Raw genomic sequence first — 18385 nt, 5'->3', positions numbered from 1 at the left:
AAAGTATCACCCTAAAGGAAGTAATTATAGTTCAAGAATAAATCCACATAGTCAATAAACATTTATTTAGGCACCTGTTACATGCTTATTGGGAATACAAATACAAAAGTGTGACACTATTTGCACTCAAAGTTTGTATTAAAATGAATTTTTACTAATTAAGGTATATGTTACCTAATCTGACATAACTATCTTCTAAGTTATTATCTTTGATTTCTTTGCTTACTTCCAATTCTGTACCCTTAAAAGACAAAACTTCCACAGTTATATTCATCAGTATATCTCCTGGATGTTCTAGATTGGCCACTCTGGAATGAGTAGCTTTCCACATTGACTAGCTTATCAAATATAAATAATATATATTCTCCAGTAGAAGAGGAAATCCTCTGTCATATAACTTTTTTCCAGTGTGTATTTTTAGTAGACCTTCAGAGAAGTAGATTCTTTTGCCAAGTAGGTTTTATATACACTGTATGAAGTAATGGCTTCAGAGAATCTTTATCTGAGCATTTCTGGATTTCTCCTTCTAGTAATGAGTGCAAACAAAGTACTAGAAAGGGGAAGGCCTGAATCATATTTATAGATTTAATTTTTCTGTCACAATTTTTTGCATCTTTTTCAGCTTTGCAGACTTCACCCAGGGTATATGATACTAGAGCCATCAATAGGCTTCTCCTTGTAAAACAAAAATATGAACCCTATAATCAGTGATACCTGAAGCTTGAAACATCTTACCATTTAATACAAACTGGGAAATTTTCAAAATCATCAGTCTTCAGAAGAGACCTGAAATGTAAAATTCTTATTATACTGAAGTAATTCTGTTAACAATATCATCTTGAAGCTGAATGTAATAAATGTCCCTTTTCCTGAGCATATGTCATAAGCAAACAATAATCCAAGTTTTGCTTTGTTTTCCACTTTCCTCTTTTTTTGAATCCCATAATGTGTTCTTTAGTTTGAAATTGGTATTATAAATTGCCAGGAGGGTATAGTATTTCCATCAAAATCAGAATTTATTTCATAGAAAATTCTTTTTCCAAAATGGCTACAACACTGCTATACATTTTCTAGAATCTGTCTCTTCCTATGTAAAACTACTATAATACAGTCAAAAAATGTCTTCGGGAAAGAATTTATCAATAAGAGAATGAAAAGTTTCTACAAGGTAAGACTGTTTTTCTCTTCAATGGTGGAATTCCCGTTACTATTTTAACTCTTGCTCTTCCAAAACCATATATGTTCAGCAGGTTGAAGGCTTTATTCATTGTCCAATAATGAAGTAAATGGTAATAAATATTTGGCATTTGAAGAGGATTTTCTATTCAATTAAGTCTTTTTTTGGGGGGGGTGAGGCATTCTGGGGTTAAGTGACTTACCCAGGGTCACACAGCTAGTGACAAGTATCTGAGGCCGGATTTGAACTCAGGCCCAACTGAATCAAGGCCATGCTTTATCCACTGTGCCAACCCAGCTGCACCCCCCCCATTAGTCTTATAGTGTTAAGGTATTATCTGAAAAATTACTTGATGAAGCCTTGGTTCCCTTTGTTCCTGCTATTATAATCTGATTGCTCCAAGATTACATTTAGTTCAGAAGAATAATGCAGGAGTCTATGTAAGCTATATGAAGATGTTTCAAAGCATAAAATTCTAACTGATATGCAATCAATTTTCTTTTCTATATTGCATGAAATATACCAAGACAAACTAAAGAAACAAAATGAAAAAATGAATGCAGTTTTCATTTCAGAGCCTCGTTTCTTTTCACCATCACACCTGTTCATATGGTGGGATTTTTTTTTTTGTGTTTTGGGGGTGGGAGGGTTGGGGCAGGGTTTTGCTGGGCAGTGGGGGTTAAGTGACTTGCTCAGGGTCACACAACTAGTAAGTGTCAAGTGCCTGAGGCTGATTTGAACTCGGGTCCTCCTGAATCCAGGACAGTTCTTTATCACTGCACCACCTAGCTGCCCCTGTTCATATGTTTTTGATGACATTGATGGACCTGTTATTTCTTATTTTTCTGAAGTCAATGTATTCTAGTACTAGGAGCTCCAGGACAGTAAGAAGAGATGAGAGGTTCATTTCAAGCACTCTACAAAAGAAGTCCAGCTGGAACACCATTAAAATTATCATCCAAGAGCAATTTTGGCACTTTAACCAAGGACAATCAAACTGTGCATACCCTTTGTTTCAGCAATACCACTACTAGGTCTGTTTTCCAAAGAGATTTTTTAAAATAGTAGAATTGGTGTATCTATACAATTATATTGATAGTAACTCTTTGTGTGCTGGCCTAAGAATTGGAATTGAGGAATGGCCATCAATTGGGGAATGACTGAACAAGTTTTGATATATGATACAAAGTGACTCAGCAATTACAATGATCCAGGACAAATTCAAAACCCATGATGAAAAAATGCTATCCACATCCAGAGAAAGAATGATAGAGTCTGAATGCAGATGCAAACATAATATATTCTTTTTTTTTTTTTTTTTTGGTGAGGCAATTGGGGTTGTGACTTGCCCAGGGTCACACAGCTAATAAGTGTCAAGCGTCTGACGTCAGATTTGACTAGGTCCTTCTGAATCCAGGGCTGTTGCTCTATCCACTGTACACTAGCTGCCCAAAACATACTATTTTCACTTTTGTATGTTATTTTTTTTCTTTCGGTCTGTTTCTTTTCACACATGGCTAATATAGAAATACGTTTTATATGATTGCACATATATAACCTATATCAAATTGCTTAGGGAAGGTGGAGGTAAGTGGCAAAGGGAGGAAATTGGGATCTCAGTTTTTTAAAGTGATGTTTGAAATTTGTCTTGTAATTGAAAAAATGCTTTTCTAAAATTATTATCCAGTGCTTTCTCCGTCATTTTAATATAGTAATGTTGGTTCATATGCTTCCCCTTCCAGCCCCAGGCACCAATGGCTCCTCCAGCTATAGTAGCAGAGGCTCTTCCTGGTTTTCCCTTACCCTGACTTTTGTTTGTTTATTTGTTTTTTTGTTTTTGTTTTTCAGGGCATTGGGGGTTAAGTTACTTGCCCAGGGTCACACAGCTAGTAAGTGGTCAAGTGTCCCAAGGCTGGATTTGAACTCAGGTACTCTTGAATCAAGGGCTGGTGCTTTATCCACTGCACTACCTAGCTGCCCCTTTACCCTGACTTTTTATTGGCTCTTCTCCTCTAGAATTCAATTTGAGACATAATTTTAAATGTTGTTGAGAGGAGAATATTGGGAAATTTAGGCTGGATTGTTGTCTTCTCTCTGTCTTGTTAGCTCTGGCCTCCCAGAAGTTGGATTTTCTAAATAAATTATCAGCATTAGCAATATCATAGTATTTTTCCCTTGGAGAGTTTTGACTTGAAAGACCAACAAATGTGCACCCCTAAAAAGATATTACTTCTGGGGCACTATCACTCTTGGATTATGGTCTACAGGCAGTAGGTTAGTTGTGTATGGATCAAAGGTTAAATAAAAGGAGCTTGGCAGGTCAAAGTTAACTAATGATTTTTTTTTATTTGAAAGAACTTTGTTTTTCCCCCTCGGGAAAGAAAGGCAAAACATTTTCAGACTGACATACTGATTACTTGTGCTGACTTTTTAAATCTTTCCTTTTTACCTAAAAATATTATTTATTTTTATGGGATAAATATGGGATGTCTCTCAGGGAGGTGGTAGTGGTATGTGTGGGGGGTAATGTGAAAAATTCTGGCAATATAAAAAATAAACCAAAGTATATTTTTAAAATTAAAAAAAGTAATAAAAGCCTCAAGGGCAGATAGGTGGCACAGTGGATAAAGCACTGGCCCTGGATTCAGGAGGACCTGAGTTCAAATCCAGCCTCAGAAACTTGGCACTTACTAGCTGTGTGACCCTGGACAAGTCATTTAACTCTCATTGCCCCACCCCCCCCAAAATCTTTTGCTCAGTCCCCTGAAGCTTATTACCCCATCTGTTTTATCAAAGGCATATATAGGTCTCAACTGGAGGAGCCTCTCCCACAGATGTTGCTTTACTCTTGGCAGGCAGTTTGGAATGATTTGGGGCTCAGCATCTCTTCATACTGACTGGTCCTGGTGATCTTATCATCATATCACCAAATCGTGCAATTGGTACCATCTCTTTCTTTCCATCTCTCTTTTTCTCCCATTCACACCCACTTTGATATTAGAGACAGAGATGCTTGGTAGGCTAAACTACCAAAGGTATTGGAGAGTCGTCTGCCTTTGTGGAGAGAGCTAGCCCTTGCAACAGAGTAGAATGGCTTGGAACTAGAAACTCCAATGCGCAAATCTAGCACTTTGAAAAAGCCCTTTCAAAATCCCATTCCTAGCAACTAACATCCTTATTGCATAGCTGTTCTTACTCCATGCTTGGGTGACTAATGCCTAGAAATCTCAATAATGCATGGACATTGACAACAATAGCTAAGCAGCTGGAGCCAACTTTGGCTAAGGTTACAGAGACAGAGGGCAGAAAAACTCTAAATTGTTCGGCTCCTTCTAGTCTCCCTGTGTCATGCATTTTGGACCTTTTGTTCCTTCCTGTTTGAATGGGGGGAAAAAAAGCATTCAGCACTATGTGATTGACATTGTGTCAGGGGATAGAACCTATAAGCAAGTGGCATTTCTATCTTCAAGGAACTTTGATTTGTTATGAGAAATTTAAAAATCTAATATAATTGGTAACAGGTGTCAAGCGCCAAATTCAACACTGGATTTATCATGACACCTGAGATAATTATGGGAGTTACATAAAAAGAACAGAGAAATGATGGCGATATGAGCATTCCCACACAGAATTTGGTAAAGAGAGAGAAAGGCCTACATTCATCTATCTATTAAAGGGAGAGCACATTTCTAGCTCCGCTCTCCACCAGGAAGACTTCCACCCCACGAAGCGAAGGTTTTTGAGGGCAAGACCTTCGCTTCATGGGTGGAAGTCTTCTACAGTAAGTCTCCAGCAGGTGGAGTCATTCCAATCATTACAGATTCTAAAGGAGGAAGATATGAGCAATGCATATGTGTACAGAAGCACAGCTTGGAGATGGCCAGGAAATGGCTGTTCTGTTTCCTTCTTATTTGCCTATCTTGCTCTCTTTCCTCTGATTTTTTTTTCTAGCTTTTCTATTCTTCTACTTCCAATACCTACCCTCACTTCCTTAACTTTTTTTTTTTGGGGGGGGGGAAGGGCAGTGAGAGTTAAGTGACTTGCCCAGGGTCACAACAGCTAGTAAGTGTCAAGTGTCTGAGGTCAGATTTGAACTCAGGTCCTCCTGAATCCAGGGCCGGTGGCCTATCCACTGTGCACCTAGCTGCCCCCACTTCCCTTAACTTTTTGACAAAGCTATCTATATCAGAAGCTCACTACCTACTCTCTCTTCAATCTCTTGTACTTGCCCTTGCATTTCTACTACCCTAATGATTTGATCCCAGTTCACCTACGTGGGGAAGCTTCCACTCCTATGACCATTTTTAGGTTCATCGGGTTCATTATGACCTCTTGTCAGCTTTTGCTATTCACTGTTCTTTTCTTGCTACAGAGAATTTCTTGGTTCTCCAATTCACACGTTCATCAATAAGTCTAATTTTTTTAAGCACGAGCCAGGTACCAGGGCCTGAGGATACAAATGAATAGAATGGAATAATCCCTTAAACTCAAGGCACTTAAATTGTTACTCTAGTTATTCTTCTGGCCTGTCATTCAAGGCCATCTGTCATATGGCACTGCTCTTCCTTTTCATCTTTTGTTCATATTCTTTCCCATGGTGCTCCATGTTTGCTGTTAGTCCACATGCCGTTCTACCTGGCACAGCTTCTTACACAGATTGTTCCCATTCCTAGGATGTATGCCTTCCTCACCTTACCCTGGCTCCCCTCATGGCTTGGTTCAATTGCCACCTCCTTTAGCAGGTCTCTCCTGACTCCTCTTCCTCCATGAAATGGCTTTTACATTAACTTCTCTTTTTTGTTTCCTCCCAAAAGAACGTAGGCCTCTTGAGGGCCAGGATTATTTCATTTTTTTGTCTTTATATACCTAGTACCAAATGAACAAAATTAGATTCATCTCTATGCATACAGTTAACAAGCCTCCATGCCCCTGATCAAGTTTGCTTTTCTACAAGGAAGTGCTATTGTTCCCATCGTGTTTGCCAGTGAACTACTACTTTTCCCTCAAAGCCCAATCAGGTTTCACCTATTCCAGGAAGCCATTAATATTCTCTTCTTCATCCCTTGACCTCCATTTGGTGAGAATCTTCTTGTTTTCCCACAATCAAATGAGATGATACTTGTCAAATAAATAGCACAGTGCCTGCACATAGTAAGCACATAGTAAATGCCTTTCCCCCTACATCTTTTGTAACATGGATGGATGGGGTATTCTCTACTTGTTTGATTCTTGGAGGACAAAGGGTTTCATTTTAGCTAGATTTTTTAAATCATACCCAGCACAGGACACTCTGGATAATATGTGTTCAGGTGAAAAGATCAAGGATATTAGATAGATCAAAGAGTGATTGAAGCCAGATTGTGGAGGGCCTGCTTATTACGAGTCAAAACTGTATATGACTAACGGGCTCTTGAGCTCTGCTAGTGGGAGGGCCCTAGGACAAAGAAGTGATGGCCCATCTGGAGAAACTGGGATGATGGCTAGGGAGATTGGAAGACTCTGGAATTAAAACTAACTTTCAAAGGACGAGCTATAACAGGTAAGTGACAGCTTAGCTTCAGTAGTAAGAATGGAGAAAGAAGGGTGACGCCTAGCATCAGCCCAGGGCTTTTCCACACGAGGTAGTCTCTAAATAAAAGTCTGGTCAAGTGAAGGTTGACGACTGTGCTAGAAAAACAGATTCAGTGATTACTTGGAGTGGCACGGGTGGGGATAGGGAAGTGGGCTAGAGGGTCCAAGTCCCTAGAACTGGCTTCTCATCTCTGTGGCCTTTCCCTTTGGCAGGTGCTACCCATTCTGTGTGTTGGTTCCAGGTCCTCCAGTTCCAACCATGAACTCTTTGCTGTTCCAGAGTGCCTGGCAGGTAGTACAAGATGAGGTGGCTGCGTGCAAAGCTTTGGAGTTTCTGCCTTGGAACCTGTATGATGTTCTGTTCAAGGTGGCTTTCAGGAACAGAAAGACATTATTTCTATTCAATTGGTGAAGATGTGGCCCTACCCCAAAACTCAAAGTTAAAAAGCTGCTGCAGACATGTCAGCAACCTCACCAGCCTTCTTTTCAAGAAATGTCCAGATTGCCAGTGGACCCTTCCACATCATGAGTTAGGAAAGAATATTTTTGATGTCATCATCCAGGGAACAATAAGTCACATAAGGAAAGCAATAGACCAAGGTTCTCAACAGTTCCCCATGCAGGTTGTCTCTGGGGTATGTGGGAAGGCTTTAACCCATTCTGGGAAGTAGTTCCTGCTGTATTAATTTCATCTGTTATTTACCAAGTACCTACTATGTGCAAACTTGCTGGGCATTTGAAGGAAAGAGTTCCATCTCTATCTTCAAAGTTCTTACATTCTACTGGAAGAATCAATACAGATCAGTTCATATAAATCAATTCCAAGATACAGAAAACACTAACAGCTAGGGAGAAAGGGGAAATGCCTCTGATAAGAAACTACTGGAGGTGGGCTTTGAACAGTTAAATTCACAGAAAGAATTAACCAAATTGCAAAGCACAATGTAACAAAATACTAGTAGGAGTCTTTGATGTCCTCTCAGAAATGAATCAATTTAACAGAAAAATAAGCAAAAGGCAAAATAAAGAATAAAAAAACAAGAGAAATTCAAGTTAAAAAGACTAATAGCATTGTCTGAATGGTAAAACAAAACAAAATAGCACCTGAATTGAACTTAAAATAAAGCTAGAAGTGCTGAGGAGGAAGTGAGGAGGGAATAGGAACCACTTCTGGAGAGACGCAGAGTTCAGAAGGGAAGGACTAGTAAGTACTTTAGGGAATATTTGAAGTCAGGTCTTCCTGACTCCAAGCCCAAGGTTTTCCAGTGTCTTATCTAGTTGCCTTTTGAGGGTTAGGGAAAATAGAAGGGGCAAGAAGAATGTTGGGGTTATGGTCCTGAGACTAGTAGCATAGTCAGGCCCTGAAAAGAAATGGGGGGATTAGCAAACAGATATTTTTAAAGGGAAATCTGAATTCCTATTTAGGCATTTTGAAGTTGATATGTCCACAAGATACTAGGTAGAGATGTCCATTAAGCCACTGAAAATAAGGAACTAGTGTTTATAAGTGTTTATCAGTCATCCTTTATTAAGCATGGCATATGAAATAGAGAGTTGGCCTCAGAGCCTGGAACACTTGGGCTCAAGGCCCACCTCTGACATGCTGGATGCACAACTCTGGGCAGGTCATTTAATCACTCAGTGCTCTGAGCAACTCTGGCCATAAATTACAAAGATGATGACCTCCATTGTTGAGGAAATTTTACTGATGACAAAAACTAGTCTTGTTCCTGTACCTATGTGGTACTATGCTAGACACTAGTGATAAGAATATGAACTTCATCTTTGTCCTGGGTTTGGAATGCCTTCCTTCTTCATATCTGTTTTGTAAGTTCCATATTTTCCTTAAAGCCTCAACTCAGATACTCCTCCTGCCTTCACTGATGCCCCTGCTGATAGGGCTTTTTTCCTTCCTTAATCGTTCTTATAATACTTTATTCCCTCTTTCCTTTGCCCTTTTTTACTTTATGCCTTGTATTATGCTTACCAGTGTGCAGAGTGTAAGCTCTTTGTTTCTGGTGGAGCAGTGAGGGTTAAGTGATTTGCCCAGGGGTCACACAGCTAGTTGTGTCAAGTGTCTGAGGCTGGATTTGAACTCCGATCCTCCTGGATCCAAGGCCAGTGCTTTATCCATTGTACCACCCAGCTGCCCCTTAATTGATTTTTAATACCACCATCATTCTCCCAGTGCCCTTCCTCCTCCCAGAGAGCCATTCCATATAACAACAAAAAGACAAAAAAAAAAAAAAAAGAAGAGGGGGAAAATCAGCATAATTGATCCATGTATTGAAAGAGTCTAAAAATAGAACATTTGTGGGCCTCCCACCTCTGCCGTGGGCTAGGGTAGGAGTGTCTTCCTCCTATCTTTCCTTTACAGTCCATCCTTGTTCTTTATAATTTTTGCAACATTAACTTTTGATTATGTGTGTGCATGCATACACGTGTGGTGATTCTTTACAATGAAGTAGTCATTTTGCATATTGTTTTCTTAACTCTGCTTACTTTACTCTGTATCAGTTCATGGAGATATTTCTGTGCTTCTTTATATTCATCACATTCATTACCTCCCACAACACAGAAACATTTCATAACACTGATGAACCACAATTTCTTTATCTATTCCCCACTCAATGGGTATCTACATTGTTTCCAATTATTTGCCATCACAAAAAGTGCTACTAAAAATATTTTGGTGTATGTGACGACTTTTCTTCTTATCCATTGGTTCCTTGGGGTATAAACCTAGTAATACTCTCTGGTGCAAAGGCTATGAACATTTTAGTAACTTCATTTACATAATTCCAAATTGCTTTTCAAAATGGTTATACTGATTCATACCTGACCCAACAATATACCAGTATGCCTATATTCCCGCAACCCCTCCACCATCGCCTATTCCCATCCTTTGTCATTGCCAATTTCCTGGGTGTGAGATTTGCATTTCTCTCTTTAGTGATTTTGGAGCATTCTTTCACATGGTTGTTAATAGTTGGTGATTCTTTTGAGAACTGTTTGTTCATACCCTTTGACCACTTACCTACTGAGAATGACTTTTGCTCTTATATATATTTCTGTTCATTGTTTATATATATTGGATACCAAACCCTTATCAGAGAAATTTAATGCAAGATTTCCCCCCCCCCCCCAATCCTGGCACTTCCCTCTTTATCCTAGGTATATTAATATTCGGTTTGTTCAGAAGCTTTTCAATTGCAGGCAATCAGTTATCTAATATTTATGTCTCAATTAACAAGAGCAATCTCCTGAAATGGTTGCATGTATTTGAACTTCCCACTATTAGAGGTCAAAGTCATAAACATTTAAGTGCTTACTATGTGCCAGGCACTGCGCTAAGGGAAAGGACAAAAAAAAACAGTTGTCCCTGCCCATCAGAGCTCACAGCCTAATATCAGAGGAAAGACAACATATAAAAAACTGAAAGTGGGGACAGAGTTACCCCAGTTGGGGTGGGAAGACATAATGAAGTCCTGAAGCCACGATGGGAAATGATCTGAGGAGGTGAGAGTGTCAGAGTTGATTTCACCTTGTAGAATTATGAGGTTCTGAAGATCACGAAGTGCAGGAAAGCAGCCAAGTGGGATGTGATGGACTGAATTCCCCGGTGCTCTCCTGAAATGATGGAAAATCTAGAGGGAGCTCTCCAATATCCACCTGTTCCAGTCAGATGGAGGTAGGGGCCCCCAGAGGCCCCGGGGGTGCTTTGGAACGTACAAAGTTCAGAGTTCATTTAATCCTCCCCGAGTGAGTTTCCAACCATGAAGTCCAGGAAAAGAGCTGTGGGTGGAAGAGGAAATGATGTTATTATTAGAAGTTATAATTATATATAAAATATGTTGACTCCAATCTAAAAGAAATATGCAGAATGATTTGAATAATGTGACCACTTTAGGATATCATTACCTTACTAATTGGGACATAAATGTACTTTATTTTTTGTAATTGCCTCTAGCTGTTTAAGAATACATTGCTGTCCATTACTGGTAAAGATATGATTTGTTCCTCTTCCAATTAAAAAAATATATTTATTAAGTACCTACTATATACCACTATATTGAAATCTCCTTGAGGGCAGGGACTACCTTTTGCATCTTTTGTATTCTCAGTGCCTGATAACATAGTTGATACTTAATAAATGTTTACTGATTGATTGCCAGGCACTGTGCTAAGCAACTGTCTGTGTTGCAAATAGAAAAAAGAAAGTCCATGCCCTAAAGTAGCTTACAATAATGAATTGGGGGTAGGGGAGTGGGAAATAGAACACAGAATAGAAAGCTGAAAAGAGGGGAAGGTACCCAGCAGGGGAGAAGTCAAGAGGTCCATATGAAGTCCAAAAAGTCCAAAATTAGTTCTGCTGGGTGAAAAATGAGGAAATATTTGAGGAAACACCTGTACTATCTCCTCTCCTTAAATAGAGTTTGGGGCTCTATCTGACAAATCAGAGGGGCAGAGGGTAAGGATGAGGTGTGAATAACAAGACTGATTGGATCTTGCAAGATACTAAGATTTCCCAAGATGAGTTTACTGAGGTTATGGTGGAGAAGCCAAAGAAGTAAAAATTGAGCACTTTCTTGTTGTTTTTTAGTCATGTCCGATTCTTCATAACCCCATTTGGGGTTTTCTTGGCAAAGATACTAGAGTGGTTTGCCATTTCCTTCTCCAGTTCATTTTATTACAGATGAGGAAACTGAGGCAAACAGGATTAAGTGACTTGCTCAGGATTACACAGCTAGTAAGTGTCTGAGGTCAGATTTGAACTTGAGGAGTCTTTCTGACTCTAGGCCTAACTCTCTTTACACTGTGTCACCTAGTTGCTCCAATATGAGTGCAGCCAGGTAGAAAATGAGGAGATAGCAAAGATGTAATTTTTTAAAGTAGCATGATCATCAATGTTAAGATCATATGTAGACTGTATTGTAGAAGATGGTATAAAGTATTGATCTAAGTCTAATTTTTGTCAATCTGTTTTCCGGTTTTCCTAGCAGTTTTTTTTAATCAAATAAGGCAATCTTCTTTATGTTTTCCAGTTTACTAATGATGGGTTTATTGAGTTTCATTGTTCTGATTTTCCCTTATGAAATATGTTCATTTCTCTGTGTGTCTCTGTGTCCGTCTATGTCTCTGTGTCTGTCTGTCTGTGTCTCTCTCTGTGTCTGTCCCTGTATATCTCTCTCCCTCACCCTCACCCTCTCCCCCCCCCCTCTCCCCCGCCCCCCCCCCCCCCCCGCCTCTCCCTCTCCCTCCCCCGCCTCTCTCCTATGCCACAACTGCCTATAAAGAATGGTGAAATAGAACCTTGCAGTCCAGTAAGGACTTATAAGTTGATTCCAGAACCTAGCCCATTTCCTACCTCCATTGGGAGGATGGAAGCTGGGTTTGGGAAAGACCCATCATGTCCAGCAGAGTCTGTGGAGCCAATGACTTCTTTGAGATGCTATGGAAAGTTTGGAGCTTATGCTACCCACACACACTCTTATCCCCACTACTGTTACCTCTTGGACTACAATATACTTGATTCTTGTCCTTGTACTTTGGGGGGGTGGGAGGGGAACTTTGCTGGGTCTGGCTGGCCCCCCTGGAATGAGAATAAACAGAAGTCTAGTAGGGATTTCTGGTCCATGCTCTAAACTATTTCTGTGCTTGCTTTAGGAGGTTACAGCAGCTGGATATGACAGGATTCCTTAATAACGAATTTGGTTGGAATGTCCGTTTCATGAAACATGTGGGCCAACTCTCTGGTCAGGGCACGAGCCTGCATCTTCTCTCACCAAGAAACACCTGGCCTACAGAGCCAGGCCATGGGTCAGGTGATGGAAGCATCTCCCCTCACAAGAATCCCAAGGAAGTATGTGTGGAACTCCTGGTGGACCTCCAGGTGAGCTTTAAGGCCCAGGAATTTCTGATGATAGCTCTCCATGGCAATGCAAATAGCCCTCTGCATGTAATCTGCCAGGACTTTTGGAATGCCAATCTTTCTGCTGAGGCCACTGCAGAATTCCTGGCTCTTCTGCACCCTGGGCTGCTCCGAAGAGTGGATCTGGGATTTAGAGTCAATGGACTTGAGGTCAGCAAGGTACTGCATGGCACAGATGGCTAGGTTCCAAAATCTGCAAAGCTCTGAGACTGTGTCATTTTGATCTAGATGGACAGTGGTGGCTGGATGCCAGGGAAAAAAGGATGATTTTTGACTCCTTTGCTAATGAACTGAGCAAACTGAGATATCTTAGGAGATTTCTGTGTGCCACTTTCATCTTTCAGGACAGCTAGAGTATATGGTCAGGTGAGTGGGCCTTGGTGACCAAACCCCACCCTCAAAATCCTGTCGAATTTCCTGTCAATATATAGGAATATATATATGTATATGTGTGTGTTATATAAATGTGTATATAAATATATATATATATGTATATATATATGTCTATAGAGAGAGATGCGTATGTATATGTATGTAGTAAATGGTATCTGGTCCCTTACAATTAGGATATATTTCTATTTCTTCCTCCCCTGTTCCCAACTGCTGGACCAATTCATACCTCCATCAATAGTGCCAGTGGACAATAGTGCTAGACTGGAATAAGGAAGTCCTGAGTTAAAATCTGAAACATCAGCTAGGTAACCCTGGGCAACTAACTTGACCTCTGTAACCCTCAGTTTCATTATCTGTAAAAAGGGGATAATAGAACCTACTTCCCAGTGTTGTGATGATAAAATGAGATATTAAGTATACTGCAAGCCTTAAAATATTATATAAATGTTACTAACTATTCTTGCTGTTAATGTGTTTTTCTTCCCATGTCCTGTTCAGCAATTGTCATCATCACTAATATAATAGGCACTGAGAAGTAAAAACTTGAGTTGTTTTTATATTTTGTTTCTCTAATTATTCGTGATGATGGAACATTAATTAATTAATGGGAATTGGTGTACATAGTGTCTGATAGCCACGTAACCTTCTTCTGGGAGCACGTGATAAGGGTTGAGACATTAGAACTCACATAGACGTTCTCAAAATCATTTCTAGTCTGCAGAAATTGTTAGGAAAAGCCCTTTGAGCCAGCTGTGAAGCTAGAACTGAATGTACCTTAAAAAATCCCCACCCATAATAAATAGACTTCTGAGCCACATGACCATAAGATGAAGTGTTGTCAATCAATAAACATTTATTTTGTACCTGCTATGTACCAGGCACTGGGCTAAGCACTGGGGCATAGAAAAAGAGACAAAAGACCGTCCTTGTCTTCAAAGAGTTCAGAATTTAATAGCAAGACAACAGCAAACACATATGTACAAAAACATTAAATACAGAATAAATCAGAAATAACTAAAAAAGGAAAAATCAATAGACTAAGAAAGATTAGGACAGGCTTCCTGTAGAAGATAGGATTTTTAGCTAAGACTAAAAAGGAAGCCAGGGAAGTCAGTAGGTGGAGTTGATGAGGAAGAAAAGTAATTATGGGGCATGGGAGCAACCAGAGAAAATGCTTGGAGCTGAGATGTCTTGTTTGTGGAACAGCAAGGACGCCAGTGTCACTGGATCAATCGTACATAGAAAACTGTAAAGGTAGGAGGGGGCCTAAGTTATAAAGGGCCCTTTGAATGCCCCAAAAGAGGATGTATTTACTCCTGGAAGTAATAGGAAAGCCCACTAGAGTTTCTTGAGGAATGTGGGGGTTGAAATGGTTGGAGCAGCACTTCAGGAGTATCACTTCAGTGGTTGAATGGAGGCTGAGTTAGAGTGGGTAGAGACTTGAGACAAGCAGGCCCACCAGCAGCTACTGCAACCAGGTGAGGTGATGAGGGCCTGAACGAGGTTGGTGGCAGTGTCAGAAGACAGAATTGGGTTTATTTGAGAGATGTGGCAAAGGAAAATTGACTATGAAAAGGTAAGAGATAGGGACAAGTAAAGAAGGACTCTTGGGTTACAGCCTGAGGGATGATGGTGTTGCCTTCTATAATAGGGAAGATGGTGGAAGAATGCTTTAGGGGGGGAAAGATATGTTTTCAAATATTTGAGTTTAAGATGTCTAGTGCATATCCATTTTGAGATGTTTGAAAGGCAGTTGGAAAAGGAAAATTGGAGGTCAGCAAAGAGGTTGGGTCAGGTAAGTAGATTTGAGAATCATTAGTATAGAGAGGATAATTAAACTGATGAGAGTTGATGAGCTCACCAAATGAAGTAGTTATAGAGGGAAAAGAGTAGATGATCCAGAACGAAATGCTGAGGGATGCCTACAGTTAGAGGATGTGACCTGGATAAGGATACAGAAAGAGAGACTGAGGAGTGATCAGGAAGGTAAGAAGAGGACCAGGAGAAAATGGTATCCCAACATCTTATAGAGAAAAGAGTATTAAGGGGGAAAGGATGATCAACAGTGTCAAAGGCTGCACTGAGGTTGAGGAAAATAAGAAGTGAGAAAAGGTCATTGGATTTGGCAACTAAGAGATCACTGGTAACTTTGAAGAGAACAGATTTGGTAGATGACAAGGTCAGAAGCCAGAGTGTAAGGGATTAAGAAGAAAGTAAGAGGCAAGAATGTGGAGGCACCTATTCTAGATGGCATTTTCAATAAAATTAATTATAAAGGGCAGAAGACAGATATCATGGGATGGGAGGATGAAGTGAGGGATTTTTGAGAACAGGTTTATAGGCAGAAGGGAATGAAACAGGAGACAGAGAAAGATTGAAAATAAGTGATAGAGTGAGATGACAGATGAACAATCTGCTGGAGGAGCCAGGAACTAATAGGGTCACTTGACCAAGCAGAGGGGAAAGTCTTGCTAAGGGCTAAGATCACTCATCATGTGAGATAAGAATGAAGTAGGAGATAATGGTACAAGGCATCTAAGTGATAGGATATAAAGAAAAGAGGATAAGAAGGAGCTCACAATGAATAACCTCAATTTTTCTGTACAATAAAAGCAAGGTTCTCAGCTGAGGGGATAGTGGGAGGGGAAGCCATTTGAGAGAGGGGGAGCCATTTGAAGAGGTATGAAAAGGTCTTGGAAGAGCTGCTGTGGAGAGTAGGTCGATAAGGCAAGTATTGAAGGATTGTCTATCAGCAGTGAGGGCCCAGTTGAAGTTATATAACAAATTTATAGTGAACCCAGTCCAAATAGCTTCATGATTTTCTCTACTTTCTTTAAGCAGCACATGTGTAGGAGCAAAAGTGGTACAATGGATAGGATGCCAGGCCTGTAGTCAGGAAGACTCAACTTCCTGAGTTCAAATCCTGCCTCAGATATTCACTAGCTGTGTGACCCTGGGCAAATCACTTAAGCTGTTTGCCTCCATTTCCTTATCTTTAAAATGAGCTTGAGAGGGAAATGAAAAACCATTCTAGTATCTTTGCCAAGAAAACCCTAAATGGGGTCACAAAGAGTTGGACATGACTAAAATAATGGAACAACGAGAACAACAAATTTTCTTTAGCCATTCCCCAATTGATAAATATAAACAAGCTGTGATGTATGATGGTGACAGAATATTATTGTGCTATAAGAAATGACAAGCAGGATGATTTCAGAAAGGCCTGGAAAGACTTGTATGAATTGTAAAGGGAGCAGAACCAAGAGAACATTGAGCACAGCAATATTGTTTGAAGAACTGTGAATGACTTAACTATTCTCAACAATACAATGATCCAAGACAATCTCAAAGAACTATTGATGAAACATACTCTCCACCTCCAAAGAAAGAACTGATATTGATGGAACACAGACTGAAGCATGCTATTTTTCACTTTCTTTCATTTTTCTTTTATTCAAGTTTTCTTGTATAAAAAAATTAATATGGTAATGTTTTATATAATTGCACATGTATAACCCACATCTTATTGTTCACCACCTCAGGAGGAGGGGAGGAAGGAAAGAAGGTATAAAATTTGGAACTCAAAATTATAAATAAAAATTTTATTTAAAAAAATTTCTATTTACTAACCTCACATTCCTAATATAAATTCTATATTCTCTAACTTCTAAGCCCCGAGATCTTCAGTGCTTTTAGCAGCATATCAGGTCATTCTGCTATAATACTTTCAGAGGTCCTGGTATATGCTGTTATTAATTTTTCCATTCTTCTCTGAGGATTAACCTTCCTGTCTGCATGCCTCCAGTCATATCACTATGGGCTTCAGGCCCTGAATCATCTCTGTTCTGTACTGCTAGGTTTCCAAGTACTTGTCTCAGGCAGGCTTTTATGGAAGACCCTTTCCTTAAGTGCTCAGAACTACCTTGATACTTATGTCATCTATGCCGCCATTCTAGTCTTAGCCGATAGTGTTTCATAGGACAGAGCCCTTGGAGCATTATCTCCTCCCAGAAGTCCATTTTAGATATGAGAACCTTCCATTCATTTTTAAGATGAAGATCCAAAAAGAGTTAGTTTCACTTATGATTATGTCCTTTCCAGAAAGACCCTTCACATGTCCCCCATCCAATCTCCCTACCCCTCTAATGCAGTCTTCCTGTGTTTCTAGGACTAAATATTTCCCATTTGCTTACGACAGCCTACTACAGGACTTTTCTTACTGTTATTTTCCTATATGCAGGCCTTTTTTTTAACTATAAAAAGTTCATTTTTAATGGTCACAAAATACTTTGTGCTTTAACTTTTATGTTTTAGCCACTAGTATTAGCCATTTTCTGTGTTTGTGACCTTAATTTTGTCAAACCCTAAATCTCCTAACTACAAGGCAAAGATATACAACAGAGGGTATATTTAATTAAAAGCCAGACATTTTTAACTTGGCATGGGGTAGGAGTAGAGATAGGAATAGATCTCTGAGTGTCAATGGGTAAATAATACCTTTATTTTCATTTTATTTTCAGTGGCATTCAAGGTACCCTGGAGAGCCTTCAACTGTCATTCTGCTTTTTGATTAATGAAGACCTCTGCTACCTAGCCCAGAGCCGCCATGGTACTAATCTTATAAAGCTAGACCTCTCAGGCAGCAACATAACAGACAAACTAGATTCCTTCTTGGCATTACTAGAGGCAGCCTCAGACTCACTGATCTATCTGAATGTTACAAAGTGTAAGCTTGAGGACACTCACTTTTGTGATACCTTGCCATACTTGTGTAGATGCAAGAGGCTTTCACATCTTGGTCTGTTTGGAAACCCTCTCTCCATCAAGAGCTTGTGGGCTCTGAAGGCGCAGCTCCAACAGAAACTGCTCAACCTAAAGTTGCTATCACTTCCAGTCTTTCTGGACAACCCTTTCCATGAGGGTCCTTCACCTATTTCATCAGAGTCCTTGATGAACTATGAAGCTCTTTCTGATGAGCTGGTTGAACTAGACAAATTGTTATTCATACCAAGACAGTCCCTCACTGAGTGTCCTCCTAGCTGTGCAACTGACATGGGTGACTATTTTGACATAAGGCAATGGACTGACTAATGGAGGGGAATAATGGTGTTAGTTCAATATTTGCTTTTATAAAAATTTTAAAAAGCTTTTAATTATGCATGTTTAGCAAGAAAGATGTACAAACATATAATAAGGAATGTCTTACCTACAATCTGTGTATAATTTTACAAATGAGAACTAGAGAGATTAACAGAAATTAACAAATGTTTGAGTAGTATTTTTTATCTTAAGTTGGAGCCAATGTATACCAG

General features: G+C 39.7%; 2 pseudogenes; one reads left to right on the top strand and one right to left on the bottom strand.

The window, feature by feature from the left end:
* Positions 1–154: 154 nt before the first annotated feature.
* LOC122745776 lies at positions 155–5491 on the bottom strand (annotated as a pseudogene).
* Positions 5492–7007: 1516 nt separating this feature from the next.
* LOC122745771 lies at positions 7008–18164 on the top strand (annotated as a pseudogene).
* The last annotated feature ends 221 nt before the right edge of the window (positions 18165–18385 follow it).

The sequence above is a fragment of the Dromiciops gliroides genome, chromosome 1, assembly GCF_019393635.1.
Source record: "Dromiciops gliroides isolate mDroGli1 chromosome 1, mDroGli1.pri, whole genome shotgun sequence".
NCBI lineage: Eukaryota > Metazoa > Chordata > Mammalia > Microbiotheria > Microbiotheriidae > Dromiciops > Dromiciops gliroides.
Note: the sequence above shows the minus strand (reverse complement) of the source record. Positions and strands in the feature narration are given on the sequence as shown.